Raw genomic sequence first — 15,761 nt, 5'->3', positions numbered from 1 at the left:
CGCCTGCAGTTGAAATATTTAGGACATCGGCTTGCAGTTCGCGCATACGGAGCTCTGTAATACGGAGCTCTAGTATACGGAGCTCTGTAAAGCGATCTAAACATGCGTTTGAAGCCAAGCCTTCAGCAATTAGATGTTTCTGAAAAACATATAATAGATGCATGTTTCAGAGAGGAGTGTTCAGATATCGTAGAAGCATTCGATAGCTTGTACTTAAATATTCCTGCTACAGAGTAGTACCACAACTGATTTAACTGGGATTAGGGGCACGCTTCGCACAAGCTACATTGTTCCCTTTCCTTGATGATATTTGATTTCGAGCTAACACATTTTGGTCTTAGTGAGAAATGATCATTATAGCTAAGAATTTGAAACTCACTAGTTTTGCATTTCCCTACGACATATTTTCGACGCCAGTGTGCTCTTTTTATTCATGTCTATATTGGATCATAGTTACAATTGAAGATGAGGGCAATAAATGACCTTCCAGAAGAGTAGGTTTTGTAGCCATTGAGGAATCCACAATTTTTTTTTTTGCCGGAACAATATATATTTTCGCGATACGATATCAGGTCTATTTAAGAGTTCCCGAAAAATTTATGCTATGGACCGTGCTTTGCACTGTATCACTTTTGTAAATAATCAGTTTTCAAGTGTTTAATACAGCTTCTACATTTTGTTCAATGTATCTGCATTTGTAAGTGGTTTAACAAAATATATTTGTTCAGGTAACAGTTTATTTCATTTTGCATGGTGACTTCGGTCACAAGGGCAAGGCAAACCAAATATGAGAATTTAATTGCAGTTGGCTCGAAAAGAAAGCAGACGACAAAATTAATCTATATTTTGAAAAATCGAATTACATCTCTGTCAATGAAAACATTCAATTGCTTCAAGCGTCTGCTTTCCGACTACATATCTCTATTGAGACGCCATGATTTGCTCTCTGGAACAGTTGCGCACGCCTTTATCGAGAAACGTTTCATGGCAGTTATGTACTTGTCTGTCTTGTTTTTTGAAGGTATGTCTTTGCCATTGGACCAAGCCAGCGAAAGAAGCCGCGCAGTTAATACCAATGGAGTCCATACCGAAGAAGCAAGATCCGACCCCGCTATGACGGATGACATATTTGGCTCAAGCTTCGTCTATAAATGAAAGCGTTTTCTGAACTTGTACAGCACTTAAGTGCCCACTTCGCGCTTAACGATGACTGTTTCTTTTAGAAACCAGCTTTATGCCAAAAAAATCCAAATAAATTTCACGTTGCTCCATGGTGGAGCCAAAATTCTGTGGGTACACTTCTACGTGTTTCCCCAGATTCATGTACTGTGCTTTTTTAGGGCTTGAAACTACACGTGACTCTCGTGTGACTAGCGTGCATTCGTATAGTGGGGCATTTATTCGGAGACCGGTCGTACCGCTAAGCATTCATACAATTTGAGTGTCGTAATAGACGTATGGTTAAAATCTGGAAAAATGTAAAACGTAGTCCACACTCACAATTACTGCATCTAAGGCGAACTTACCCTTTTTGACGGCATAACGCAGCCTACAGGAAACCGTTAGGGTAGTTCTGTCACGTCGTAATGACAGTGATGAACCTAGGAATTGTAAATCTGTGAATCCCGAATTTAACTTTTAGAGCGCAGCTCTTAATACCCCGCTCACGCGGTGAGCGTCGGCGTCGGCGACGTCGGCGTAAACGAAAGTACGCGCTCTCCAAACAATGAAAGTTAACGCGGAGCTCAGCGATAAGTGAAAGAAAGGCCATAGCAAATAGAGGATGAGGAAAGTGCAGGACGAGGATGCAGCGGAACCATGAGGCGGAAAGCTGAGGAAGAGCAGAGGAGGAGTAGAGGGCCTTCGCATGCCTTGAGCTGCTGGCGGCCACAGCAACCACAGCCACGTGGGCGATATCACCTTCGTTTCAGAGGAGGGATGGTGCCGTGAGGTTGTGTGGGTTACGCTCGTCCACGGCGTCTGTCGCTGAGGTCAGTCCGCCGTTAAAGCGTTCCTTACAGGAATCACTGCTCCTGCAAGGGGCGATGGTGAGTGGCTACGAGGAGGGCTAGATGTGACGCTCCCTTGGGTGTTTTCGCCGCTGACAGTGGTGGCACGAAGGACCACTCGACAAAGGGCCGCTCTCGTCGTTGGCGGAACGGAATTGCGCGAAGGAAAGCGTAGTACCGCCCAAGACTGGCTGTGTGGCGCCGATGGCTACGAGAGGCACCCACGCGCTGCCTCTCGTTATTTGCCGATTAGTGAGGAAGACGCGGCAGACTTCGCTCCGTTCGGAACGTGCCGCACTAGACTGTCTGTGCCAACCCATATATCATGAAATGGAACACGCATACACTTAGGCTTAAATTTCGCATTTAGGAGTATCGTAATCGCCGGTGAATTTCTTATTGAGTGAACTAGTGCGATGAAGAATAAGCAATACTCAAGGAACAACAGTATGCGGCGAGCACAGTAGACGGTCATCGAAATCTTATCCGCGGGAAGCTTCGTCGGCTGTTTGTAAACGACTGAGCGTACATTCTAACATAATCACTGGTGCTCGTGCACATTCCAGACTGTACACCTCTATTCACCTCACGCACAGAATATAGAGCCGTATAACGTGAAACTGTTCCAGTCTTACTTTATTACAATCTCCTGACGCCAAATTTACGCATCCGTCGAAATAAGCATCGGGCGCTGACCCGCAGCCCTGTTTGACCATCTCACTCAAATGCACGCCTCGTTTATCTGAGGCCACTTTTTACGCTTTGAAAGCAAGCAGCATTGCCTACTCGACAGACCTGTCATATACGATTGGTTTACAAGATTCGAGGAGCACGATGAATTGGCGAGGGTCCGAGCAAGCACAGTTAAATCAGATAACTCGATGAGGAGGGCGGTGCCGGCCTCTGCGATTGGCCCACTTTTCGTTGCTTAGTTTTTGCGTTAGCTGCTCGAAAATCGCGGTGGCAAGCAACGGAAATTTAAACATTCCTCTAAAACGGATGCTGAGGACCGAGTTGGCAGTGAGATGTCGTACATATGCGGGGCCGAAGGCTCGACAACGTTATATTTTATTCTTATTCTCATTATTCGCAGAGAAATGCATTCTCATTGGCGGGTCCGTGTAGCTCCTCAGTAGATTCGAGTAGTAACATAGCTCCGACACCTGGGGCCATATAAAGTAAAACTATTCCAATCTGTTTTTATTCCAATCTCCTGACGTAAAATTTACGCAACCACTGACGCAAGCAGCGTCAGTGCAGCGAAAGACTGTTTGCAGCGAAAGGTTGTTTGAAAAGCCCACTCAAACGCGGTGCTCGTTTATAGGAGGACGCTTACTTTGCTTTCAAAGCGAATAGCATCTCCTACCTTGAGCAGTTGTTCTTGGCTGACAAGAGGCGAGAAGCACGCTCAAGTAGAGAGCGGTTCGATGGTGCCGAGCCAGCACAGTGAAAGCAGATAACCCGATGAGAAGGGTGGTGCCGGTGTTTGTGGTTGGTCCGTTTATCTCAAAGGAGGCGGCGGCCATCCTCGGCAGCGAGGGGGCTGCTGGTTTTCATAGCATCAAATGGTTCCCGGCCCATATGGGAATCAATGTGCACTCTGAGGTCGTTAACGCCAATGAGTTGGCCCATGACTGTGCGCGAGGTCTTACACACCGCGGCGGTTCAGGTGGACTCACGGGCGGCGACTTAGGACTGTACAGGGATTCGCTTCTCACCTTCCACGAAATCTTGGCACATCATCAACTTGCTCGGCGGGCCTTTCCGCTACCACACCCTAAACTTAATAGACCACAATCGTCGGCGTTTCGCATGCTTCAAACGGGGTCATTTCCCTCCAGGGGCCGATTCAGTCACTTCGCGCCTAATGTAGAACCCCACTGTCCAGACTGCGGGGAGGCGTACTGCTCCTTATCCCATATGCTCTGGCAATGCCCTGCGTTACGCAGTTCATCACTAACCACTCTAACAGACTGGGAGGCAGCCCTTAAGAGCGGCGACCTCTCAGAGCAACTACGGGCTGTCCAGAGGGCCTGCGACAGGGCGGTGCACCACGATCTTCCGACCCCGACGTGGGTGCGGAACGCGACCGCTACGGGGGCTCCCTGAAAAAGGAGGTACCCTAACGCCGGTTCCTCAGGACCATTAATAAAGTTCTTTGTCTGTCTGTCTGTCCCTTGCTTAGCTTGAAGTGGCTGGCCGAAAATCGCGGCGACGTGCAACGGAAGGTTACAAATGCCGCTAAAACGGATCCCCAGCAAAGAAGAGTTGGCAAATCGATATCGTATACGTGCCGAAAGCACTCGATGACATTACAGTGCCATGAAAAAATGTTTATTATACGCAAATATCGCCATGTTCCCCGGCAGCTCCGACTTATCACTGCCAGAGCGATCGGCGGGCAGCCATATTATATTCCTTTTAGAAGGGGGCACTGGATGGAAACAACTTTATTCTGAATCCGGCAAATTTGACGACCCGGGCTCAGGTCTCCCATGAGGGGACTTCGAGGCCTTGCCTCGTCGCCGCCTCTCGGGCTTGCTGGACAGCCCACTCTTGTGTCTTGAGGTTGGAGCTGCGCAGAGCGGCGGCCCACTTCGACGCAAGAGCCTCCGGAGCTACTGCCATTGTAGCTGATGCAACCCGACACTCCCACAACATGTGTGACAGCGTCGCTCTAGTGTCCTGACATAGTTTGCAAAGAGCAGTCGGGTATTGCGCGGGGAAAATGTGCTGCAATCGCACCGGACTGGGGAATGTTTGTGTTTGCAATTGTCGCCAGATGACTGCCTGGCGACGTTTCAGCATGGGGTGAGGTGGGGGCAGCAACCGCCTGCCTAGCTGGTAGTGCTTGGTGATGTCACTGTACCTGACCAGGCGTTCTCGCGTGTTTTGAGCCAGCAGTTCCGAACTCGAAGAGGCGGTCTCCGATTCTGCGCGGCGGGTCAGTTCTCGCGCAGAGCGGTGTGCTACCTCGTTCAAGTTAATGAGGCCCTCATCGGTGGGCACTGCCCGGCTATTGAAAAAAAGCATTCGGTTTTTTTCGGCATATAAATGGGCTTTTAACGCGTACACGTCGCGGTTTTATGACGTAGTGTGACAGACAGGCGAAGTGAGCGCAACCCAAAAACGCTTGACCAATAGCAGAGGGCTAATGGTGAAAAAGGCATCCAATCAGAAATCACGATGTTTCTTTCGTTTGGTACAATCACGCATAGTCCGTGTGCACATATCCCATCAAATGTGGCGCTTTCGCACGTTTCGGGACATCGCGTGACAGACAGGCGAAGTGGTGATGGTCCAAAAATATTTTGACCAATCCTGGGGGGCTGATTGCCGGATTGGAATAGAAAAGCTTTGTATAGCTTTACATTATAGCGCCCCTGATTTAGAGCATTACTGCGTAAACAGTAAAAAGGTTGGTTCACAAATAAGAGGAAAAAAGTGGGCTCTTGTGAAAAAAACAACCTTCTATGGAAACAGCCACGTCACGCCAAGAGGGAACTCGAAACTGGAAGCACCATACACGCCTAAAGTCTCCACAATATTTAACCTGTCTCATATCGCAGACATTCCAAAAAATATTAAGCGGGGATGAAATTTGTGGGCTTAGCAAATACCTACATATTTGTTCTATGAACAACGCTATAAATGAATTCTAGCCTCACAAGGGCCTTACAAGATTTTCCCGACGAGTACGCAATAAGCATTTTTTCGTGCACAGCAACGCACCAGACACCGTGACGACAATATTTAGACCACAATTCACTTGGGCTCTTGAATCAGAACAAGCCAAAGAACTCTACCTATATCTTAAAACTGTCAATAACGAAATCATAAGCTAATCCAAGACATCTAAGCGACCTAAACGCTTAACTGCATCAGAAAGTCATTTGGTCCCGCATCTTAGTTCCCGGAACGGCATGAACTATATAGGAGCCTGAAAGACTTTTTATCGAAGTGAGGGAAGACATTTGAAGTGAAAATAGCCTATTTCAGAAATACATTACCGCAAAAAGTACTTCGATGCGTTCAGCAGAAGCGGAGCTATTGGCAATGAAACACGGCTTCCACTGTGCTCCCGTTACCCCTTCAGTGCCTTGCACTGGAAAGGTACGGCGCAGTAGAGCGTGCCCACAACGCACCGCCTTCTAAATGTCACCGTGGGGCGCAGTTCAAATTTCATTTTGGACGTTAACGTAGACATTAGGACTTCAGATTTTGGTGCCTACGACGCACTAAACGTAAACTAGACGCGGTTGTCCTCAGCGAGCCGCAGTGCGCTTAGCCAGTGAACTCGTGGCGGCACCTCGCGGCTGCCGCGGTATCTACGCTACGTAGCAGACTGGAGCTACCAATAGCACCCACGTATGGGAATCTGCTTATTGCGAAACAAAGCGTCCAGAAGGGAATGAGGAGCAGGCTTCTGTTGAAAAGACACCGTTAGAGATAAAGGCGACTTCACGCTCATCTTTCACACTGTACTCACCGCGTACGACAGTAAAACTTGGCTTAGATTTTCACAGCAGCGTATGCTACCCGCGCACTAAGTTATTTCAGCAAGCACGAGGGGTGGTTCCGGGCCCCTTTAACACAGATGATAAGGGTGGTAGTGTTGTTATTTGGTTAGTGGATATGTACAAGCACGAGGCTTACAGACAGCTTACCAATCCTAGCTGAACAATGCACTAAGCTATACAGACAACGCGCTCCGACTTTACCATACACACCGACAATTACCAAAAGACTGAAATACTTTTTTCTGGTGAATTCATAATACCGTCGTAATGAAAATTTGTTAAACCATGTAACAAAACTGCAATACGTTTGTACCTTTTTCTGAGACTTCACACAATTCCACCCACTGTGCTGTACATTGCTAATATCCCAAGGCATCCGATGGTATCAAGTAAGAACATCCCGACCGACAGCATCTCCCCATTTCTTAACGACTTCCTTTTTGATTTATCCAAAACACTTCCGTCATTTGTACTAGATACCCATTCTTCCTCCACTTGCTGACAATTATGGCGAACATTATTATTGTTACGGGGATGTTGGGAGTATGGATAGACTATATTTAGAATATATATACAAGCAGAGTCAGTGTGGTTAAGGTGGCTGACTATCAACAACACGCAGCAGCCAGCGTCTCGCGATCTTATTCTTCCGTTCTTTTATTTTATCCTTCCATACCAGCATCGCCGCGTGGCGAAGCGCCGTCCCGGCGCATGTTACACGAAGGCGTTTTGCCGTGAGTATGGCTATTTTTCTTTGCAGCATTTTGCTCAATTGAAAAAATTCACCCACGATTACGGTACTCCCTCATGCGAAATTTAAACGCAGCTCTATACGTCTTTCCTTTCGCGATATATTGGTTGGTGCAGACAATCTGTCTCGTGCGGTACGTTCCAACCGAAGCGAAGTGTAGCGTCTGTGTTTCGCTAATCGGGAAATGACGAGAGGCAGCAAGTGGGCGAAGCGTGGGTTGCGATTCACAATAGCTGCCGCAGACAGACCTCCGTTCATGCAGCGCTTCGTTCCATACAGACGACGCGCGATACTCTGGTGCCATATCGTAGCCATCGTATCCGCACAGCCCGTCTTGTGCGGCACTACGGTTTTCACGCTTTCTTTCCACCAACGACGAGAGCGACCCTTCGTCGAGTGGCTCTTCGTGCCACCGGTGTCAGTGGCGACAACACCCAATGGAGCGTCACATCTAGCCTTACTCGTAACCGCTCGCCATGGCCCCTTGCAGCAGCAATGATCGCCGTCGCACATGCTGGTGCCGCGGACTCACCTCAACAGCAGACGCCGCAGGTGAGCGCAGCCCTCCCCACCTCACGGTACATCTGTCCTTCCTCGGAAGCGCAAACGAGATCGCCCACGCGGCGGGGGATGCCATGGCCGCCGTCCACTCCACGCATGCGCAGGCCGTCTCCCCTCCTCCTCCTCTTACCGCCTCATCGTTGCGCCTCTCCGCACTACGGTCTTTCTTTCATCTACACAGCACTCCGCGTTCGCTTTCATTCTTCGCGGTGCTCGCTCACTCTGTTACGCCGACTCCCCAGGCGCTTGCCCCAGATACGGACTATTAAGAGCTGCGCTCTAAAAGTTAAATTCGGGAGTCGCACCTTAAGTATTCCTAAGTTCATAACCGTCACTATGACGTGACAGTACTGCCCTAACAGTCTCCTGTAGCATGTGGCATGCCCTGAAAGAGCGAAAGTTCACGTTCTTAGATGCATTACTTGAGAGTGTTCACTACGTCTCACCTCATTTTCAGATTTTAGTCATATGATAATTATGATTCTCAACTTGTCTAGATAACGCGTGACACGACAGGTCATGAAATAGATTTCCGATTCAAAGATGAGGCCAGTCACACCATAGCCATATGTAGTTTCAAGCTCAAAAAAAAAGAACAACATATGAATCTGAACGCGTAGAACTGTTCCCACAGAATGTTAGTTCCAGCTCAGAGCAACGTGAAATTTATTTTGTTTTATTTTTGCATAAATCCGGTTTCGATACAGTGAGCAGCAAGCGCGAAGTTGTCAAGTACGTTTTGTATCAGCTGTAACAACGCTTTCATCTACTTAATCCTTCATTTACATCAGGTAAGGCGTCCACCACAAGGGATGAGATTTTTCATTCTTCTGCATGGGCGATGTCGGCGGTAACAACTGCGCGGCTTCCTTCGCTGGGTGGATCCGATGGAAGAGCGATAGCTTCAAAAAACAAAAGACAGACGGGTATATCAATGCCATGAAATGGTTCTCGATAATCGCGCAAGCAATATTTTTCAGGAAGCAAATCATAGCGTTTCCTTAAAAATTCGTAGTGGGAAAGCAGACGCCTGAAGCAATTTAACGTTTTCATTGAAAGTGATGCAATTGGATTTATCGAATATGAGGTGAATTTTGTCGTCTGCTCTTATTTCGGGCCAACGGCAATTGATTTCCCGAGATTTGGTTTGCGCTGCCTTGTGTGAGAAGACAAAATGCAACACGCAATGAGCGTCTACCTAAGCAATTTATGTATATTTATTAAAATGGGGCACTGTAACGTAAAACTGTTCTGATGTGTTTTATTTCAATCTACTGACATCAAATTTACGTAACCACCGACGCAAGCACCCGCAGCGTTGTTTGAACAGAACAATTAAACACGCTCCTCGTTTATAGGAAGTCACTATTCTTTTGGCTTTCAAAGCGAATGACAACTGCCTACACTGAGCTCGCGGCTTGTTTTATCTAATTGGTTCACAAAAGGTGAGGAGCACGCTCAAGTGGAGAGGGATTCTATGTGGCCGAGCCAGCGCAGTGAATGTATATAGCCGGCCGATGAGGGTGGTTCCGCCATACGGTATTGATCCGCTTCCCCTTAGTTTGCAGTGGCTGGTCGAAAATTACGGCGGCTTGCAACGGAAGGTTAAGAATGCTGCTAAAACGGATACGTGCCGAAAGTGCTCTATAACGTTATAGTGACACGGAAAAAAATGTATTATAGGCAAATAAATCCATGCTAGTGCTAGCTAGTGCCACAGCAATCAGTATGCAGCGATCTTCAAATTCTTTCGGAACGGAACGCATCGGGCTATTCAGAAAAAAAAAATCAGTTTTGTTCGGCACATTAATGCTTCTTAACCGCGTACACATCCCTTTGACGTTATGGGTTTTCGTGGTTTTCTGATGCCGCGTGACAGACAAGTGAAGTGGGCGCTGCCCGAAAACTTTTGGTCAATGGCAGAGTACTATGGCGAAAAGGGCGTCGAATGATAATTTTTTCTTTCTTTCGGTCTAATCATGCATAATCAGTTCATGCATCATATCAGGTGGGGTGTTCTTGTGGGTTTCGTGACGCCGCGTGAGAGACAGGCGAAGTGGGGGTGGCCCGAAAATTTATTGACCAATCAAGGAGGGCTGATTGCACAATTGGAATAAAAAAAGTTTGGAACAGTCTTACGCTAAGCGCCCCTGGTAGGAAATGCAAGTACAAATAAAACTTTTTCAGGAACATTGTGCTAAAGTCTTGGCTTCAAACGCGTCTCTAGATCCCTTTACAGAACTATGTATATTATCACATCACCATACCCGCACTGCAAGAGACTATCGTGAATCTTTCAACTGCACACATCCTATTATAAAAATCCATCATTAAATGTCGTGGGAGCAACAACGGTATAAAAAAAGTTTTAGTTGTCAGTTTTTTTTATTGAGGAATAATATAAATAATATGATCACTGATACTACAACGAAACAACTTTCTATTGTTGTTGTGATTCAAAACACGACAATTATGCAAAAGAACGACGTGCCAGGAAAGCGCTCTTGTCTCGGGCAGCTGCTTCATATCGGTTATCAAATTCAGTACAGTAACAAGCCCAAAATGAAGCATATATATATACATATATATATATATATATATATATGTATATATATATATATATATATATATATATATATATATATATATATATATGTATATGTTGTTCTTGCATGATGTTGATGTTCTTCATTGCACTTTGCTAGTTCGCTATTTTCCAAATAGCTATGCGGAAGTAAGTAGTACCAACTAGCCCCAGTTCCACCATAGTCACGTTCATGCTACCGCGCACTTTGGCTTCAGCTATACCAATATTCTCACTAAACTTTTCACCTACCTTGTGTGTTACTGCTCATTGCTGCACATTTTACTTGATTGGTCTGTTAGAGCATTTTTTCCCTATTGTGTATATAATAATGTTATCATTTTTCGTGTCCATACCGTATGTAGAAAAAGTGCACATGAAGTAGCATTAAACAGAGCTGTGTATAGCGTAGCTCAATTGGATGACATTACGGAAGCACTGTGATTTTGTTTACATATCGTCGTTTCATCTAAGAGAAGGTATGCTGACGATGATGTTCAACATTCACACTTACCGAAAGCAAACAAAGCAAAGATGAGGACAAGAACTGCGATGCGTGGCGCCATAATAACTCTTTGGAGAAATCTGGCAGGTTATGATGACTAGTACACAGCTCTGTTGGAAAAACACGACAAAGGCCATAAATCAGCATTGAATAATCGGCGATGCCTACATGTTCTCTAATGAACTCGCACAACTTACTGGATGTTTAATAATTCAACATTTACATTGGAAGGCTATTAGCAGCATTCATCATTATTATCATCAGCCTATATTTAGGTCCACTGCAGGACGAAGGCATCTCCTAGCACTCCCGTATTACCCCTGTCCTGCGCCAACTGATTCCAAGTTACGGATGCGAATTGCCTTATTTCATCAACCCATGTAGTTTTCTGCCATCCTCGACTGCAATTCCGTTCTCTTAACACCCATTCTGTAACCCTAATGGTCCACCGGTTATCCATCCACGCATTATGGTCTGTCCAGCTTCATTTTTTTTCTCCTTATATCAATTAATATCTGCTATCGCTCTTTATTCCCTGATCCATACCGCTCTCTTCCCGTCTCTTAACGTTACGCATAACGTTCTTCATTCCATCACTCTTTACGCTGTTCTTAACTTGTTCTCGAGCTTCTTTGTCAACCTCCAAGTATCAGTCCCATATGTTAGAGCCGATAAAATGCACTGATTGCACACCCTTCATTCCAATGATAGTGGTAAACTTCCTGTCAGGATCTGGCAGCTCCTGCCGTATCCACGCCAAACCATTTTTATTCTTCTGAAAATTTCCTTATCTTGATTAGGCTCCCGTTGGTGTTATTGACCTAGATAAACGTACTCCTTCACAGGAGTACGTTTGTCCTGAGTTCTTGTTTCCTTGCCAGGCTATTGCTCATTATCTTTGTCTTCCGTATATTAAACTTCAACCCGACTCTGGGACTTTCCATTTTAAGGTCCTGAATCATTTTATTTGTAATTCGCATCCACTGTTACTGAACAGGAAAATGTCATCTGCAAACCGAAGGATGCTGAGATATTCGCCGTTAATCCTTACTCCTAAGATTTCCCAGTTTAATAGCTTGAATACTTCTTCGAACCATTCTGTGTAGAGCATAGTAGAGATTGTGTCTCCTTGCCTGACCCCTTTCTTTGTAGGTATGCTTCTTTTTTCCAGTGGAAAACCAAGGTAGTTGTGCAATCCTACTAGATATTTCCCAAGATATTCACGTGTTCCTGCTGTACTGCTTGATTACGCAATGCTTCTATGACTGCGGATACCTCTACTGGATCAAATGCCTTTTGAGAATCCATGAAGAGCATATAGCGAGATTCATTGTTCTCTGCAGATTTATTGATTACCTAATTGTTGACATGAATGTGATGCATTGTAGAGTATCCCTTCCTTAATCCAGCCTGTTCTCTTGGTTGACTGTAGTCAACTGTTGCCCTTATTCTATTGGAAATAATGTGGGTGAATACTTTATACTATACAGAAAGCAAGCTACATTACTTAAGTACATAATCACGATGACTGCAGTAGGTAGATTACCATATGCGCACCTTTGCAGTATGGCCTACTCATTTCCTTTCTTTTTCCAAGACAAATTGGTGCAACGAAATTTTTTTTCAGCACCGTTCTATATATTATTGCGTCTAGAGTGTCTGAACCAACAAGCTGCGCATTTCTGCCTAACAATTAATATCTGTTCTTCATATTTGTCGAAAACGGGGACCGAGTCAAGCCATAAATCGAAGCTATCGTTCAAGCATAAAGTTACGACACTCTGTTCTCGAAAGCAGACTTGCCGCTTACACATAGAGTTGCTGGCCTCACCCTTGCACAATAAATTTGAGTGTCTAATTCTACGCTATGTACGTGTATTTCCCTGTTCCCTGAGAGTATTGACATAAATCATTAGCAATGGTACTAATAATAACATGTCCGAAATTAATGGTCCGCGCAGATTGCTTTCTGGGTGAAATCTAATATACCCGTTTGGGGCTACCTTTAGCAATCTATGATGTTGTCAGCGCATGACAAAGGACCTATGTTACACCGTAATCGAAAGTAAATTACTATGCAGCAAGGTTTGAAATTTATTCCAGATTATCATAATTCAAATGAATATTTTATATCAGCGCACAAAACATATAAGAAGGCATATATAAGTCCCAATGTCCGCTTTCTAAAAGGTTCTAGCGAAAAGTGAACTCTTTTGTTAACGGCAAAAGAGTGGCACCACCAAAATTATGCTTTTTTTCTTAAGAGGAAGCTTTAGCTCGGGCCCAACTCCGACGCGGCCTATTCAAATACATGTAAAACGCAAAAACGTTTTTATGAGATAACCCCTGGACAGATTTTGATGAAATTTGTTGTATTTGAAAGAGAAAGTTAAATTCTAGTGACTGTTGGAAGCCGAATTTCGATTTAGGGCTTGAATTTTCTTAAAACGATTTTCAAATATTTGCCCGTTCGAAAAAAATAGAAGCACGAAGTTTACAAATTCATAGCTCTGCATCAAGAACTGATATCGCCGTTCTCTAAACGGCATCCATCAGATCATTCAAAGCGGACAAATTCAATACGTCATTTTACATCTTACGTGAATTTGTTACGTTGGTTACAACGGTTTTGCAAAAGTTGTATTTTCGTATGATTAAATTTTGTTATATTCATGTGTAACATATCAATTTTGTCCGCTTTAGATGTACTATTAGATGCAATTCACAGAATTGTATTATCATTTTTAGTTGTTGAGTTACAGAGTTGTAAACTTGAAAGTTTCATTTTTTGAAAATTTTCGATTTTTGCCAATTTTTAATAAAAAATTGACGACCTAACTCAAAAATTCGAAACCAACAGTCACTAGATTTTAGGTTTGTCTTTTAAATGCAACAAACCTCGTCAAATTTGGTGCAGTGGTTGCCGAGAAAAACGAATTCTCCTTTTACATGTATTTAGATAGGAGCACCCGAGCTAAAGCTTCCTCTTAAGAGGACGCTTTAGTTCGGGCCCAACTCCGACGGAGCCCTTTGAAATACATGTAATACGCAAAAACGTTTTTCTGATAGAACCCCTCAAGCAATTTTAATTAAATTTACTGCATTTGAGAGAGAAAGGTAAATTCTAGTGACTGTTGGAAGTGAAGTTTCCATTAAGGGCCTGCATTTTGTGAAAAAGATTTCAAAAATGCGGAAGTTCCAAAGGAAATAGACGGACGAAGTTTATAAATTAATTAGTTTATTTAAACAGATTTATTTATTTATTTTACCCTCAGGGCCAAAGGCATTACAGAAGGGAGTGGGTAATATAGGTTACAAAGACAATAAATACAGTACAGTGAATTTCGTTAGAGCATGATTTCACACAATCTCCAAAATAAAAAAATGTTGTTAGTGCATCGGGAAATCGTTCATTGGCTTCGATAGCTGCAATATGGGGAGGGAGGCGGTTCCATTCGACAGATGTCTGGGGAAGGTAGGACTGAAAACGAGCTTTAGTATTGCATTTTTAATGCCAACCTTGTGCCGATGATCAATGCGATGGGAGATGTATTTCGGTGGTGTAATAAAATTGTTGTGTAGAGTGACGTGGTGATATACCTTGTGAAATATAGTGACGCAACTGATTTTCCGGCGAGATTTTAAAGGTGGGAGATAAAGGTTAGTATTCATGGCTGCGAGACTTGTGGTACGGTTGTAATTTGAAAAGACAAAGCGAACGAAGTTATTATATTTAAGTTTGAGAGAACATACAACATTTTCATGCCCAGGGTCCCATATAGATGACGCGTATTCAAGTTTAGGTCGCATTAGTGACTTATAAAGTAGGAAGTTTAAAGACGATGGAGCAGTAGAGAAGTTGCGACGTAAATAGCGTAACATGCGATTAGCGTTATTGGCAACGTATTCAGTAAGGGCATTCCATGTTAAGTTTCGTGACATACGTACGCCTAGATATTTATATGATGCGACGGAATCAAGAGGAATGTCATTAAGACAATAAGAAGGGGAAGTGTTAGAGCAGCGAGAAACGCGCATGAACTTACATGTGTTAATATTTAATTCCATTTTCCAAGTTTTGCACCAGTTAGAGACCAAATTAAGATCGGTCTGGAGAGTATTAATGTCGTTGAGGTTACGTATTTCTTGGAAAATTACACAGTCGTCAGCAAAAAGGTGGCTGGAAAAAGATAGGGTGGACGGAAGGTCATTAGTATAAATTAAACATAGAAATGGTCCGAAGACGGATCCTAGTGGCACACCAGATAGCACCTTAATAAGCGGTAAGGTTGTGCCATTAGTGAAAACAAACTGCCAGCGGTTGAGAAGGAAAGATTGAATCCACCAAAAGACATGTGGATCAAGATTAAGATGACTTAATTTATAAAGCAATTGATGGCACACTTTGTCAAAAGCTTTCGAGAAATATTTAAAAAAAAGATGAAATCGGTGCAAGATGACTGGTCAAGAATGCAATGTAATTTATCAGTGAATGAAAGTAACTGCGTTTCGCAGGAATATGTTTGACGGAAACCACGTTTCGCAGAAGAAGAAAAAAAAAAGAGTTATGATCAAGAAAGGTGGCGATGATTTTAAAAATTATATGTTCTAGTAATTTGCAGCATGTGGTAGTGAGCGAAATGGGACGATAATATTGAGGCAAGTGCTTATTACCGGGTTTGTGAAGTGGGACCTCTTTCCCGATTCTCCAGTCGTTAGGAAGGCTTGATGAATCGAGCGACTGCTGGAACAGTTTTGTTAGTACAATTGAACTATAAGCGCAAGTACTATTTAGGAATTTAGAACTAATTTCATCACACCTCGGAGATTT

General features: G+C 44.1%; 1 long non-coding RNA gene across 1 annotated transcript; it reads right to left on the bottom strand.

Moving 5' to 3' along the window:
* Positions 1-8,483: 8,483 nt before the first annotated feature.
* LOC140218769 (uncharacterized) lies at positions 8,484-11,602 on the bottom strand. The gene is made up of 2 exons (XR_011894954.1): positions 10,940-11,602; positions 8,484-8,743 (listed from the first exon to the last, which is right to left on the bottom strand). It is a non-coding gene; the product is annotated as an uncharacterized lncRNA (long non-coding RNA).
* Between the last annotated feature and the right edge of the window lie 4,159 nt (positions 11,603-15,761).

This window comes from Dermacentor andersoni, chromosome 6, assembly GCF_023375885.2.
Source record: "Dermacentor andersoni chromosome 6, qqDerAnde1_hic_scaffold, whole genome shotgun sequence".
In the NCBI taxonomy this organism is placed as follows: Eukaryota; Metazoa; Arthropoda; class Arachnida; order Ixodida; family Ixodidae; genus Dermacentor; species Dermacentor andersoni.
Note: the sequence above shows the minus strand (reverse complement) of the source record. Positions and strands in the feature narration are given on the sequence as shown.